Genomic DNA, 13,885 nt, shown 5'->3' with positions numbered 1-13,885 from the left:
AGAAAAAAAAATAGAACAGAATTGGACAGAACCTCACTGTTGACAGTCCTGAAGAGGTTACTCCATGGTTTCCCATTTTCACACCAGCCAACGCTGGAGCTCTGCCTTAATTAAGGTCGCGGTCGCTTCCTTTCCAGTCCTAGCTCTGTCCTACCCGACCGTCACCATGAGACCTATCTAAGCCAGTGTGAAGTAAAGCCAATAGAAAGAAATATCCAAAATTTTAATCAACAAAATTACAGCAGTCCGCCTTCGTGGTGTAGTGGCTAGTGTGATTAGCTATAACCCATGGAGGCCCAGATTCGATTTCCGGCTCTGCCACGAAGTTCGAAAAGTGGTACGAAGACTGGAACGGGATCAATTCAACCTTGGGGGATCAATTAAATAGAAGAGGTTCGATTCCCACCTCAGCCATTCTCGAAGTGAATTTCTGCGATTTCCCCCTTCTCCTCCAGGCAAATATCGGGGTGGTACCAAACTTAAGGCTTCCTTCCCTCTTCCATGCCTATTCCTTCCAATCTTCTCATCTTCCTACAAAGATGGCGACTACTGTGTGTGAGTCTGTGATACCCGTAGTAGATAATGGTGTAAGATGCAGTGAAAAATGTGGCAAATGCAGAAGAGTAGTTAAAAATGCGATTCTGTGTCGTAAGTGTGATGAATGGTACCATTTTCGTTGTGCAAATATTGTAAATAGGACTGATATTGAAGAAAGTGAGTGGCTGTGTCCCGAGTGTAAACAAACTGATAGTGAGGCAGAACAACAAGAAAGAGAGACTTACGAAACTATAATTAAGATTTTAGGAGTGCTACAAGAGGACTTATGCGTTCTGAAACATGAAAATGAATGCTTAAAGGACAGAATAAAGAAACTGGAAGATAAAGAAGACATTGGAGAAGAAAGATCGCCGTGGACGGAAGTGACGCGTGGCCATTTTAGGCCTAATGTTAAACATATGGGAGAAACTACGTACAACTTAAAACCGGGAAAAAACTCTTTGCTGTGCCAAAATAGATTTCAGTTATTGCAGCAAGTTCCAGAAGAAGACACACCAAGTTTTCCAAACAATTTTAAATACAGTGGAGGTAAGAAAACCAACCGAAAGTCAAGATCGCCAAAGATTCATCTCTACGCAGACAGTCAAGGGCGGGATATGGCAGAAGGCATCAAGGATGAGCTGCAGAATCCAGAGACTGAGGTTCTAGGACTAATAAAACCAGGTGCCAAAACCGAAGACGTCCTTTCAAGTTGTGATCCTGTGTCAGAGAAGGACAATTATGTGGTGATTGTGAGTGGTACAAATGACATTGCTGCAAATGAAGGTGAGGAACTAATTACGACTCTCAGAGGTAAGATTTCCAAACTACCTGACTCAAAAGTAATTGTAGTAAATGTGCCACCCAGGTATGACCTTTTAGAGGACTCATGTGTGAACAAAGCTGTACATGATGTAAATATAAAAATCAAGAGATTATGTAAGAGTTTTAGAAATGTCTATGTAGTAGATACTTTAGGTCTTGGCAGGCAAATGTTCACTAGACATGGGTTACATCTAAATGGTAATGGAAAAGCAACTCCCTGTAGACAAATTGCTACAATTATCAACAGAGATTTGCAAACTAATCGGTACTTAAGAAAACCCATACCACTAAACTGGCACATACAGGGAAACTTGCCAGAAAACCCAGACCCTTAAATCAAGATCTATGTACAAGGATCTGGGTTCCAGGGAAGTTCTCAACTCATGAGTCAAACGTTACCCAATTGCAACAGTCAAGTTTTAGGGAGGAAGGAGGTCTGAGATTGCTCTTGGTAAACTGTCAGAGTGTAGTAAATAAACAATTAAAATTCGGTACATTGATGGAATCTTATGAGACGGATGTGGTGATAGGAGTGGAATCGTGGTTGAGAGAAGGGGTGGGTAATACAGAAGTATTTCCAGAAGGATATACAGTCTATCGTAGAGACCGAGGAGATAAAAAAGGAGGAGGGTATTTATTCTGGTGAAGGAAACTTATTGTTCGCATGAATGGTTTACTGATGAAAGGGATGAAATATTAGGGATAAAATTAGTTTGTGATAATATGAAGGAGGTGGGAATTATAGGAACATATAGGCCTGGAAGAGAGGAAAGAGATGTGGAAATATTTGAGAAAATAATATATTATACTCATAAAAACAATAATGATACGGTAATAATTGGGGGAGATCTAAACTTGCCTGAAGTTGAATGGAATGGAGCTGCAAGTGAAGCCCATGAACAGAAACTGGCAAATAAGTTAATTTGGGAGGGAGGATTTACACAAGTAGTACAAGAACCAACTCGCCTCAATAACTTACTAGATGTATTCTTGGTTAAACCATGGGAAATTGTTGATAAAACTGAGGTAATTGAAGGAATAGGTGACCATAAGGCTGTAATAATGGATGTAGGACTCGTACCAAAAATGCTTAATAAGAGGGTCACAAAAGACAAGAAATTATACAGAAAAACTAAAGTTGATGAATTTGGGACTTACCTTAAATCACAATTCAGTTGTTGGATAAGTGAAGGGAATAATGTGGATACACTTTGGGCTAAATTTAAAGGAATAATTTGGGAAGGAGAGAAGAGATTTGTACCTGTTAATAAGGGTAAAATGACCTCAGACCCTGTTTATTACACAAGGGAAATAAGAAAATTAAAAAGAAAATGTAGAATAGTAAACAGGAAAATCAAAGAAGGTAGGGAGAATAGAGAAACTGGAAAACAACTAATGAGGGAACTGTATAGAGTGAAAAAGGAAGCAAAAGAGAATTATATGAATGGCATTTTTCAAGACGGTAATGACCACAAAGGGAAATGGAAAAAGCTGTATTCATATATTAGGAATCAAAAAGGAAAAGGAATCCAAATTCCTACAATGGTGGGAGAAGGGGGTGAACACTATTTAACAGATACTGAGAAAGCAAACCTCTTTAGTAGGGAATTCCGAGATTCAGTAGAAGATTGTCAGGACTTGGAAACCGTAACAGAAGATAGAGAGGGAGAGACACAGAGGGAAACAAGAAGCTTCTCATTCACAAATGAAGATATTTTCAGAGAAATCCAACTGCTTCAGCAAGGAAAAGCAGCAGGAAGTGATCAAATTACTGGGGAGGTCTTAAAGACAATGGGGTGGTATATAGTGCCTTATTTAAAATTTCTCTTTGACTATGTCATAAATAATAGTGTGATACCAAAGGAATGGAAGGAATCTATAATAATACCAATTTATAAAGGAAAGGGTGATAAAAGGAAACCAGAGAACTACAGACCAATCAGCCTGACCAGTATAGTTTGTAAAATACTGGAGAGTTTAATAGCAAAGTACATCAGAGGGATATGTGATGATAAAAATTGGTTCATGAGGAGCCAGTATGGATTTAGAAAGAAATTTTCTTGCGAGGCACAACTGGTGGGATTTCAGCAGGACATATCAGATCAGTTAGATTCAGGAGGCCAGTTAGATTGCATAGCCATAGATCTTTCCAAAGCCTTTGATAGAGTGGAACATGGAATATTATTAAATAAATTGGAGGGAATAGGATTGGACGTAAGGGTTATACGTTGGATAAGAACATTTCTAAATTCAAGGGTTCAGAAAGTCAAAGTAGGAAATAATATATCACAGGAAGAGAAAGTCTGGAAGGGAATTGCACAGGGTAGTATAATCGGTCCGTTACTTTTCTTAATATACGCAAATGATTTAGGAAACAATATAACATCGAAAATAAGATTGTATGCAGATGACATAATTGTTTATAGGGAAATAAATAACATTGAGGATTGTTCAGAATTACAAAGGGACCTTGACAGTATCCAGGAATGGGTTGAAGAAAATAATATGAAGATTAATGGAGCCAAATCAACTGTTACAACTTTTACAAACAGGAGCTTTAAAACTGAATTTGAATATACTTTGGATGAGGTAGTTTTCCCAAAAGATGGCAAGTGCAAATACTTAGGTGTGAGATTTGAAAGTAATTTGCACTGGAAGGGTCATGTTGATGACGTTGTTGGGAAAGCATACAGATCGTTACATGTCATAATGAGACTACTTAAAGGATGCAACAAAGAATTAAAAGAAAAATGTTACTTAAGTATGGTTCGTCCATTATTGGAATATGCAAACAGTGTTTGGGATCCTCATCAAGAATACCTAATAAAAGAACTAGATGGTGTGCAGAGGAAAGCAGCAAGGTTTGTAACAGGGGATTTCAGGAGAAAGAGTAGTGTATCAGAAATGTTGAAGGAACTTGGGTGGGAAACTTTAAGTAAGAGAAGGGAGAAAAGTAGACTTATAGGATTATATAGAGCCTATACAGGAGAAGAAGCATGGGGAGATATCCGTGAGAGGCTTCGGTTGGAAAATAATTATATTGGTAGAACTGACCACAAGTACAAAATTAGAAAGAATTTTAGCAGAAGCGATTGGGGTAAATTTTATTTCATTGGGAAGGGCGTGAAGGAGTGGAACAGTTTACCAGGGGTTGTGTTTGATCCATTTCCAAAATCTGTACAGATATTCAAGAAGAGAATAAACAACAACAGAGATAATAAATTAAATGTTAGAGGGCATTCGACCAGTGCAGGATATTGTAAATAATAAATGTGTGTGATTAAATTAATTCCATCCCCTGGTCTAAGGAGTTTGGACAGCCCAAGTAGGGGACTGCCTGTAGGGGTGAAGTACAGTGGGGACTTCGAGGGCCCTGGGACCGCTACGGTAGCTGTGAAGGCCCTTCAGGAACTCTGAAAAGTGGTGGCAAAAGGGGCTCTGGTTAAGACGCAGCAGGTCGTTATGCTACTTAGGTTCCAAAATGGGTAAAATATAAATATGTAAATAAATTCAATGTTAATTTTAATCTTATACCAATTGTATAGTATTATTAGAAGTAATTTCACATACCGTACTGTATATGAGTTGACTATGTTTGTAAGATATTATAAGTAGAATTTTGTAAACAATATAAATTTATTAAGGATGATGTGTGTGTTTAATAGAAAAAATTATTAGCGTAAATTGTATAATATTGTATTCTAGGAACATTTTCTTTGTCTCCTGTTAATTTAAAATTTAGTGCTTGACAATAATGTATTTTAGTGTACCATTTGCCACCGAGGTAGACACCTCATTTGCAAATAAAGAGATTTTGATTTGATTTGAAGACTGTTCAGCATAGCAGGTGAGGCCTCCTGGGTAAGAGTTATTGGTCTTACTTCCTCTACCGCCCTCCCCCAGTTGTATCGCCTCATGCTCCAGGACACTGCCCTTGAGGCAGTAGAGTCTGGGTAAAAAAATCAACCCTGGACGATAAACGTATTAAATTAAATAAATAAAATTACAGCAGGTGGAATGATTGTTATATCTAGTATTATCCTGAACTGCAAAAATATTTTTTTGTTAGTTAGGAGAATATAATATGATGAATATTTCAACATCGGTTGAGAGGCAGTTATTATGCCACCGAAATGAAATCTCGTATGGCTTTTAGTGCCGGGATATCCCAGGACGGGTTCGGCGCGCCAGATGCGGGTCTTTCTATTTGACGTCCGTAGGCGACCTGCGCGTCGTGATGAGGATGAAATGATGATGGAGACAACACATACAACCAGTTCCCGGGCCGTATTAACCAATGAAGGTTAAAATCCCCGACCCAGCCGGGAATCGAACCCGGGACCCTCTGAACCGAAGGCCAGTACGCTGACCGTTCAGCCAACGAGTCGGACATTATGCCACTACACTTTCTTTATGTAGACTCGTAATCATCTGTAAATACTGCTATGTGCAGCCAAAATGAGTACAGTGAATAGTATTTAATGCTAAACTTTCAATATTGCACCGGTATCTAGTAGATACTTCGCGAACGGTCGTTGTAGCTCAGATCTTTGACCTTTTCGATTTTAAAGTGTCTGAGGTATGTTTGTTTGTTTGTTTGTTTGGTCATCGGCCCGAAGGCTGGTTGGATCCTCTAATAGTACTACCAAAACTTATGCGGTTATAGAGAACCCGCCAAACCTAAATGAGGAGTGAGTTTGCCATCTCAATTCATTATACAGCTATTTTGAAACCATGGCTTGTAGGGTCAAATTATATATATATTTCATTGATTTCTAGGACTAATATATAATAATATTGTGTTGCATGTTTCAGCCATGATTACAGAAAAACAACTCGAAAGATTGCAGTTCTAACGTAATGCACCTGCTTCTTATACTAACCCGCAGAGCGCTCTCTCGCTCGCTGAAGTTCCTTGGGAAGCGAAATAAAGTAATAATGACACTTATCCCACACCATATTGGGGTCGCAGATGCGACCTGTATTGCACAAGTACACTTGGTCCAGTTTTACGACCGGATGTCCTTACTGACGCCAAACCTAAGTGGAAAGACGTATTCTGTCATTACACGTTTCAAAGGTAATTGGCCATGGTAGGTTGTGTGTAAATGAAGAGATGTGTGCTTCGAGGAAAATATAAATACCCAGTCCCCGAGCCATGGGGATTAACCAGGCGCGACTAGCCTTCCCAGCCCGATCAGAAAGCGAAATCATGACCATCTGAACTGAAGGCCGCTAAAGTTATCAGTCAGCTAAAGTGCCAGATAAATCACACATTGTATTTCTTCTTCTTCTACCTCTTTTCCCACATCTGTGGGTTCGCGGGTGCGAACTGTGTCACACACATGTATGTATGTATGTATGTATGTATGTATGTATGTATGTATGTATGCATGTATGTATGTATGTATGTATGTATGTATGTATGTATGTATGTATGTATGTATGTATGTATGTATGTATGTAGATTTGGCCCTGTTTTACGCCCGGATGCCCTTCCTCACGCCAACCCTATATGGAGGGATGTAATTACTATTGCGTGTTTCTCTGGTGGTTGGTAGTGTAGTGTGTTGTCTGAATATGAAGAGGAAAGTGTTGGGACAAACACAAACACCTAGTCCCAGGGCTAGAAGAATTAACCAGACGCGATTAAAATCCCCGACCCGGCCGGGAATCAAACCCGGAATCCTCTGAACCGAAGGCCTCAACGCTTACTATTCAGCCAGAAATCACACATTGTACACCAGTAAACAAAAGGAGATACGGTAATCAGTATCCATATATTAAAAGGGTTTACTAAAAACAGCTTTGACAAATCCATCCGTCAGTCCTACTGGACCGATCTGCTTCATTTTTGTTTTACTCTCTCCGGAATTACCTGCCGGTGAATCATGAGGCATTGCTAGATCTGTAAGTTCAGCCAACTTTGAGTAATCATAAAATCAAATAATTTATGATCACTCCAATAATTGCAGGTGAAGGCCTACCTTAACCCGCAAAACATTCTGTACTTAGCGCGTTGCTAAGCGACTAACACTTTCATTAATATTCTAATTTATATGTTTTTCATCCTTAGTAAGTTAATGTCATTACACGCAGCCATGTTAGATTACTACCTGTCAGGCCAGGCAGTATACACTTCCAGTGATCATGGAAGAATATTATTCTCTGCTAAATACTCTGATTCTATGATCATGCCCAGCTTCTATATATATTCAACAGATGGCAGAACGTTCCTAATAACTTACATACTGCTCAGAGAAAACAGTCGACGTCCGCACAGATGGGAAGGTATCAAGTCGGCTAGACTGCTGTATCGCCATTAATAAAGCTCAGGGACAGAATATCTTGAAAAAGTGCGTATCTACTTACCCGAACCAGTTTTTAATAACTAAAGCCCGGACTTTGTGCAGTAACAGGTTAGATTGCAAACTAATTTGGTTAGTAGAAAGTGTCGGCCACCCGCTCTTTCATAATCTTGGGCCGAACCCGGGCACCAAGCCACCCCGACAGTCTCCGCAACCAGCAACAAGGCCACCTCCTTATACCCCACCACCCCACCCTCTGACCCATTCATACACCCCCCCATTACCACCACCACAACCACCACCGCCACCACCATCGCTACAATTCCCGCCCAAACTTCCCACAATACTCCCATAACCACCACATTCATGACCCACTCTTCCCCTATCATGATGTCTCCCATTACCCCCTCCCCTCCCAGTCCACTCCGGCCACCGGTAGAAGATCAAACCTCCAACATGACCATACAGACAGGAACAATGACACCTCCACCTGCTCCCGAGCCCAACAGGACACCTCCACCACCGCCTGAGTTCATCATCAGCTGTGTCGTCCTAGGAGTCAACCCAGCCATACCAACCGAACTAATATCCCATGAAATACAACGCACAGGAATACATCTGAAGAAAGCAGCCAGCATATACAACACAGCCGGGCCCACCTACATGGTGCGGCTCCTACTCCAGCCTCAAGAAGATGTCCAACACCTCACTCAACAGGGGATCCAGCTTTTTGGAAGACACTACAGGGTGGAACCATCTCGCTCTCCCCCACAACCTTCCACCCGCCCTAATCCACCTCGCAACCGTCCCCCCCCCCCAACACCACCTCCCGAATTGAATTAGCAATTCCCACCTTCTCCACCTCCTACTCACATTCCTCACCAACATAACCCTCTTTTACCAACAAATCCTAAACCTTCTACTCCCCAGCAGCCGAACTTCAAGACAAACAACAACTGTAACTCAACTATCGTATTAATCCCTTGTAATTTGTAATGTATTCTATAATTGTAACTCAATAACTTGTAACTTGTAATGAATCCAAGAGCAGAACTGCACCCTTAGCCAAGAGGCCATTTCTCCACATCTCCTTAAAAACAAAGCCCCTCTTTTCTTTCTCCCAACTCCAACAAATCCCCAAACCCCGCCAAATCTCCTGGCCAGAGAGGAGGCGTAACCTTCTAGGTGGCCCGCCCCTTCCCTTCGGAAAGGGGAATGGAGACATTCCCCTTGGTCCTTGGTCTTTCATAATGTAGCAAGGGTAATATAAATTATAGGGGTTCTGATGGGTAATACCCGTAATGTTTATGCAATCCCCGTAGCACAGTTGTGAAGGTAGACTATACTTGCTGCTTGCTTCAGTAACTTTGCATTCAAACCATTAATGCATGAAAGTCCGGACTATAAAGTAACTGCCAAATGTATGTTGCACTACCAAGGACAAGATCGTTTGAAAAGATCCAGATAAGCCCGAATTGTCGAAAGTCAGTGAATATTGCATTGAAAAAAGTGTTACGAACTACATTATGAAAGAGTCAATCATTATGTACGGGTATTAAATGTTCATAAAAGTATTGAAAAGGGCAGGCAAAACAATATGACCACGACAGAAATATCAAGTTGAGTTATCTGGCCTATTTATTATGAATGCTGCGGAACAGTACTGGTCCACTAGTACGTCATTAAAAAAATAGTCTTAAGAGGATCGAGATGCCTGGACTTAGTCAGTAAACGTGCCTCGATCCATGTAATATAAGGCAGGAAATGGCTGTTTGTTGGTGACTAGAGTTCAGTTTGCTTTGTATATATAGAAATCCTTTCTTGTAAAAATTGTGACATCATACTCATTTCACTGATTAATTTGTAAGTTAGGTAGTTTTGAGATGGCAAAATTTCGTAGAGTGTTCAAGACAGTAAAGAAAATGCATATAAATAAAATACGGAAAGACAAAATCAGTGCTGAGATTTAGAACTTAACTGTAGAAAGTCATGACAGTATCACACGAAAATTGCTGGTAGTGCCTGCATCAGCATTCTCTATAAGAGTTTGGCTCTTTTGTCGACAAAACTGCAGGATTCAGAATAACCGATTGTTGTTGCTCAGTGAAGCAGTTGAGTTACCTTGCCAGAGCAAAGTTTTTCAGGAGGGAAGTTTGAATATTCCTCATAACTGTATCCTTTCTCTTCTTCATGATATTGTGCAATTTCATTGTTGGTCTTCTTACTTTTTCCATAGGGTTTTCCATTTTTATAGCATAGGTACATCTTATTCGAAAGCTATTCGCAGGATTTTAATGAAACTGGACTTTTAGCGTTGAATAATATAAATTGCCCTGGAAGCTTTCTTTGATATGTCTATTATGTTAATAACTGGAGTCTCGGGAAGCGGTACTTTTGAAACAATGAATGAATTTGTTAAAATATAAAAGAACTTTTATAGCAAATAAATGCCCTGATGTCAATAATAATATCGATATCTTCTGTACTAGTGTACAGCAATGATCAAAGGAAATATGGAACCAATACCTCCAAAATGAATCACTTGCAATCATTTCTTGGAGCAGGGATATGGACACGAAATTATCTATCTAGACTTCCATCTACGCCACAACAACGCGCTGCTCGTTATCAGTTCTGTAGCAAGGTGATTGACAGGAGTTCAGAAGTGTTTAGTGATAATTAGGGCACGGACTTTTTTAAAATGCACATGCGCATATAAAATGCATATTTTGAACGTGAATGCATATACAGACATATTTTTCTCCTATGTGTGGTCGATTATCTAAGATTTCTGAACAAAATTAAAAAAAATAATGAGCTCTGTATGTTGCGCATCAATTGGCAACATGAGAAACCTTCCCTGATCAAGGAAAGTGCTTTCAATGTCGCAATACAAGTAGTTAGATGGATACAGTAATGACGTTTTCCACAACAGCAATTTCCTTCTTTCTGACATTCTTTTCCCCTTCTCCTTGCCTTGCGTTCCTATGTTAACTTGCTCCTCGTCTATTGCAGTGTTTTGCCAGATTAAACTGTAAAAATGCCTAAAGTCTTTGCCAGAAGAATGTTACGAGCAGTCAGTGCCGGTGTACAAGTATTGCCCAATTACGTCCGTCGACGAAGAACGATCATTTTCAGCGTATAAATTAATTCTGTCTGACAACAGAAAGTCATTGACTCCTGAAAACATTGAAAAACTGTTGAAACGTACTGTCATGCAAAGAATGAAATTGTTTATCAATTTAACACTGAGTTAAAATTAAATAATGTGTTTGGTAATTGCATTCTGTTTTATTTTTAGTGCACATTTTAGGAGTTTTTAGTGCACATGAATCCGGGCCCTAGTGATAATGATGATGAGAACAGGTAGAACCGGAATGCTAGCGACGGTTGTGTACATATGGGAGTGGTATGTCCCAAAGTCTGGTCGCCCAAAACACAGAGTACCAACCTCTTGCAACATGCTGTTAAATGCCGTAAATTTCAGCTCTTGTATTTGCAGAAGGCAGATAACGAGCACCAAGTGCGTACAGAGCCGTTCTTCTGTCATCCCTGCAACAGAAGGAGGCGATGTTCTGTTCCAGCAGGGTCGTGCCCTCCCATATGCAGGCCGTGTTAGTCAAATTCTGAAAGACTGTCATCACGTTCTTTGAACGACATGACTTCTACATCTTTAACACTCGTGGGGCATAAAACTTGTAGGATTGTTCATAGTGTTAGATAAAGTACTGGCACGTTGGGATCCGACATTTTTGAAGGGTAATTAGTGGGGGTTGCGCGAACCAGGGCTGGTATGCCCACGAGTAGAACAGGACATTGGTGCGGTTTACGGTGCGAGCACAAAGCGTAACATCTCAGTGAGTAGGAAGGGAAACTGGTACGGTTTACGGGTAAGCTTTTTCGTGAGAGTACAAAGCGTAGAAGCTAGTGAATAGAGAAGGCGATGGGTAGGTTTCCCTTCATAGTACAAGGCGTAGAATGCTAGTGCGTAAGAAAGGGAATTGGTACACATCACTGTAAAGGTGAAAGACATAACAGACGTAGTATGCTAGTGAATAGGAAATAAACTACTACTAAAATGTATTAATTCCATCCCTGAAGGGGGAGGCGGGCCTCTTAGACGGTGACTCCGTTTTTCTGGCCGGGAGGTTTGTTACGGTGAAGGAGATGGTCGGAGCAGGTGAGAGGATTGGCAGCCATGGCCTATACTAGGAACTGTCCCGGCATTCGCCTTAGTGCAGGAGAATGGAAAACCACGGAAAACCATTTTCAGGACAGCCGACGGTTGGGGCCAGCCGTGAGGTCCAGCCCTGTCGCGTCTCCCGAATGCAGAAGCGTAAAGCCACCGTAGAGCCGTGGCCACCCCTCCTCTGCTCGGTTGGCCGGTCAGAGTGCAGAGTGTTGGATCACGGACCAGCCATGGCCACTTATGGGCCGAGACCCACTCTGCATCTGCCGATCACGAAAGAAATTTGATAGGCATTTCAGTAAGAGTACAAGGTGTAGTATTCTAGTGAGTAGGAGAGAAACTTGATAGGCATTTCAGTAAGAGTACAAGGTGTAGTATTCTAGTGAGTAGGAGAGAAACTTGATAGGCATTTCAGTAAGAGTACAAGGTGTAGTATGCTAGTGAGTAGGAGAGAAACTTGATAGGCATTTCAGTAAGAGTACAAGGTGTAGTATGCTAGTGAGTAGGAGAGAAACTTGATAGGCATTTCAGTAAGAGTACAAGGTGTAGTATGCTAGTGAGTAGGAGAGAAACTTGATAGGCATTTCAGTAAGAGTACAAGGTGTAGTATGCTAGTGAGTAGGAGAGAAACTTGATAGGCATTTCAGTAAGAGTACAAGGTGTAGTTTGCTAGTGAGTAGGAGAGAAACTTGATAGGCATTTCAGTAAGAGTACAAGGTGTAGTATGCTAGTGAGTAGGAGAGAAACTTGATAGGCATTTCAGTAAGAGTACAAGGTGTAGTATGCTAGTGAGTAGGAGAGAAACTTGATAGGCATTTCAGTAAGAGTACAAGGTGTAGTATGCTAGTGAGTAGGAGAGAAACTTGATAGGCATTTCAGTAAGAGTACAAGGTGTAGTATGCTAGTGAGTAGGAGAGAAACTTGATAGGCATTTCAGTAAGAGTACAAGGTGTAGTATGCTAGTGAGTAGGAGAGAAACTTGATAGGCATTTCAGTAAGAGTACAAGGTGTAGTATGCTAGTGAGTAGGAGAGAAACTTGATAGGCATTTCAGTAAGAGTACAAGGTGTAGTTTGCTAGTGAGTAGGAGAGAAACTTGATAGGCATTTCAGTAAGAGTACAAGGTGTAGTATGCTAGTGAGTAGGAGAGAAACTTGATAGGCATTTCAGTAAGGGTACGAGGTGTAGTATGCTAGTGAGTAGGAGAGAAACTTGATAGGCATTTCAGTAAGAGTACAAGGTGTAGCTTGCCAGTGGGTAGGAAAGAAACTTGATAGGCATTTCAGAGTACGAGGTGTAGTATTCTAGTGAGCAGGAGAGAAACTTGATAGGTATTTCAGAGTACGAGGTGCAGTATGCCAGTGTGTAGGAAAGAAACTTGATAGGCATTTCAGTAAGAGTACGAGGTGTAGTATGCCAGTGAGTAGGAAAGAAACTTGATAGGCATTTCAGTAAGAGTACGAGGTGTAGTATTCGAGTGAGTAGGAAAGAAACTTGATAGGCATTTCAGAGTACGAGGTGTAGTATTCTAGTGAGTAGGAAAGAAACTTGGTAGGCATTTCAGTAAGAGTACAAGGTGTAGTATGCTAGTGAGTAGGAGAGAAACTTGATAGGCATTTCAGTAAGAGTACAAGGTGTAGTATGCTAGTGAGTAGGAGAGAAACTTGATAGGCATTTCAGTAAGAGTACAAGGTGTAGTTTGCTAGTGAGTAGGAGAGAAACTTGATAGGCATTTCAGTAAGAGTACAAGGTGTAGTATGCTAGTGAGTAGGAGAGAAACTTGATAGGCATTTCAGTAAGGGTACGAGGTGTAGTATGCTAGTGAGTAGGAGAGAAACTTGATAGGCATTTCAGTAAGAGTACAAGGTGTAGCTTGCCAGTGGGTAGGAAAGAAACTTGATAGGCATTTCAGAGTACGAGGTGTAGTATTCTAGTGAGCAGGAGAGAAACTTGATAGGCGTTTCAGAGTACGAGGTGTAGTATTCGAGTGAGCAGGAGAGAAACTTGATAGGCATTTCAGAGTACGA

At 40.8% G+C, this 13,885-nt stretch overlaps 1 protein-coding gene across 4 annotated transcripts in view; it reads right to left on the bottom strand.

Moving 5' to 3' along the window:
* The window catches only part of LOC136874672 (uncharacterized), a 226,927-nt gene that overhangs the window by 133,718 nt on the left and 79,324 nt on the right, over positions 1 to 13,885 (bottom strand). The window lies entirely within an intron of this gene.

This window comes from Anabrus simplex, chromosome 5, assembly GCF_040414725.1.
Source record: "Anabrus simplex isolate iqAnaSimp1 chromosome 5, ASM4041472v1, whole genome shotgun sequence".
NCBI lineage: Eukaryota > Metazoa > Arthropoda > Insecta > Orthoptera > Tettigoniidae > Anabrus > Anabrus simplex.
Note: the sequence above shows the minus strand (reverse complement) of the source record. Positions and strands in the feature narration are given on the sequence as shown.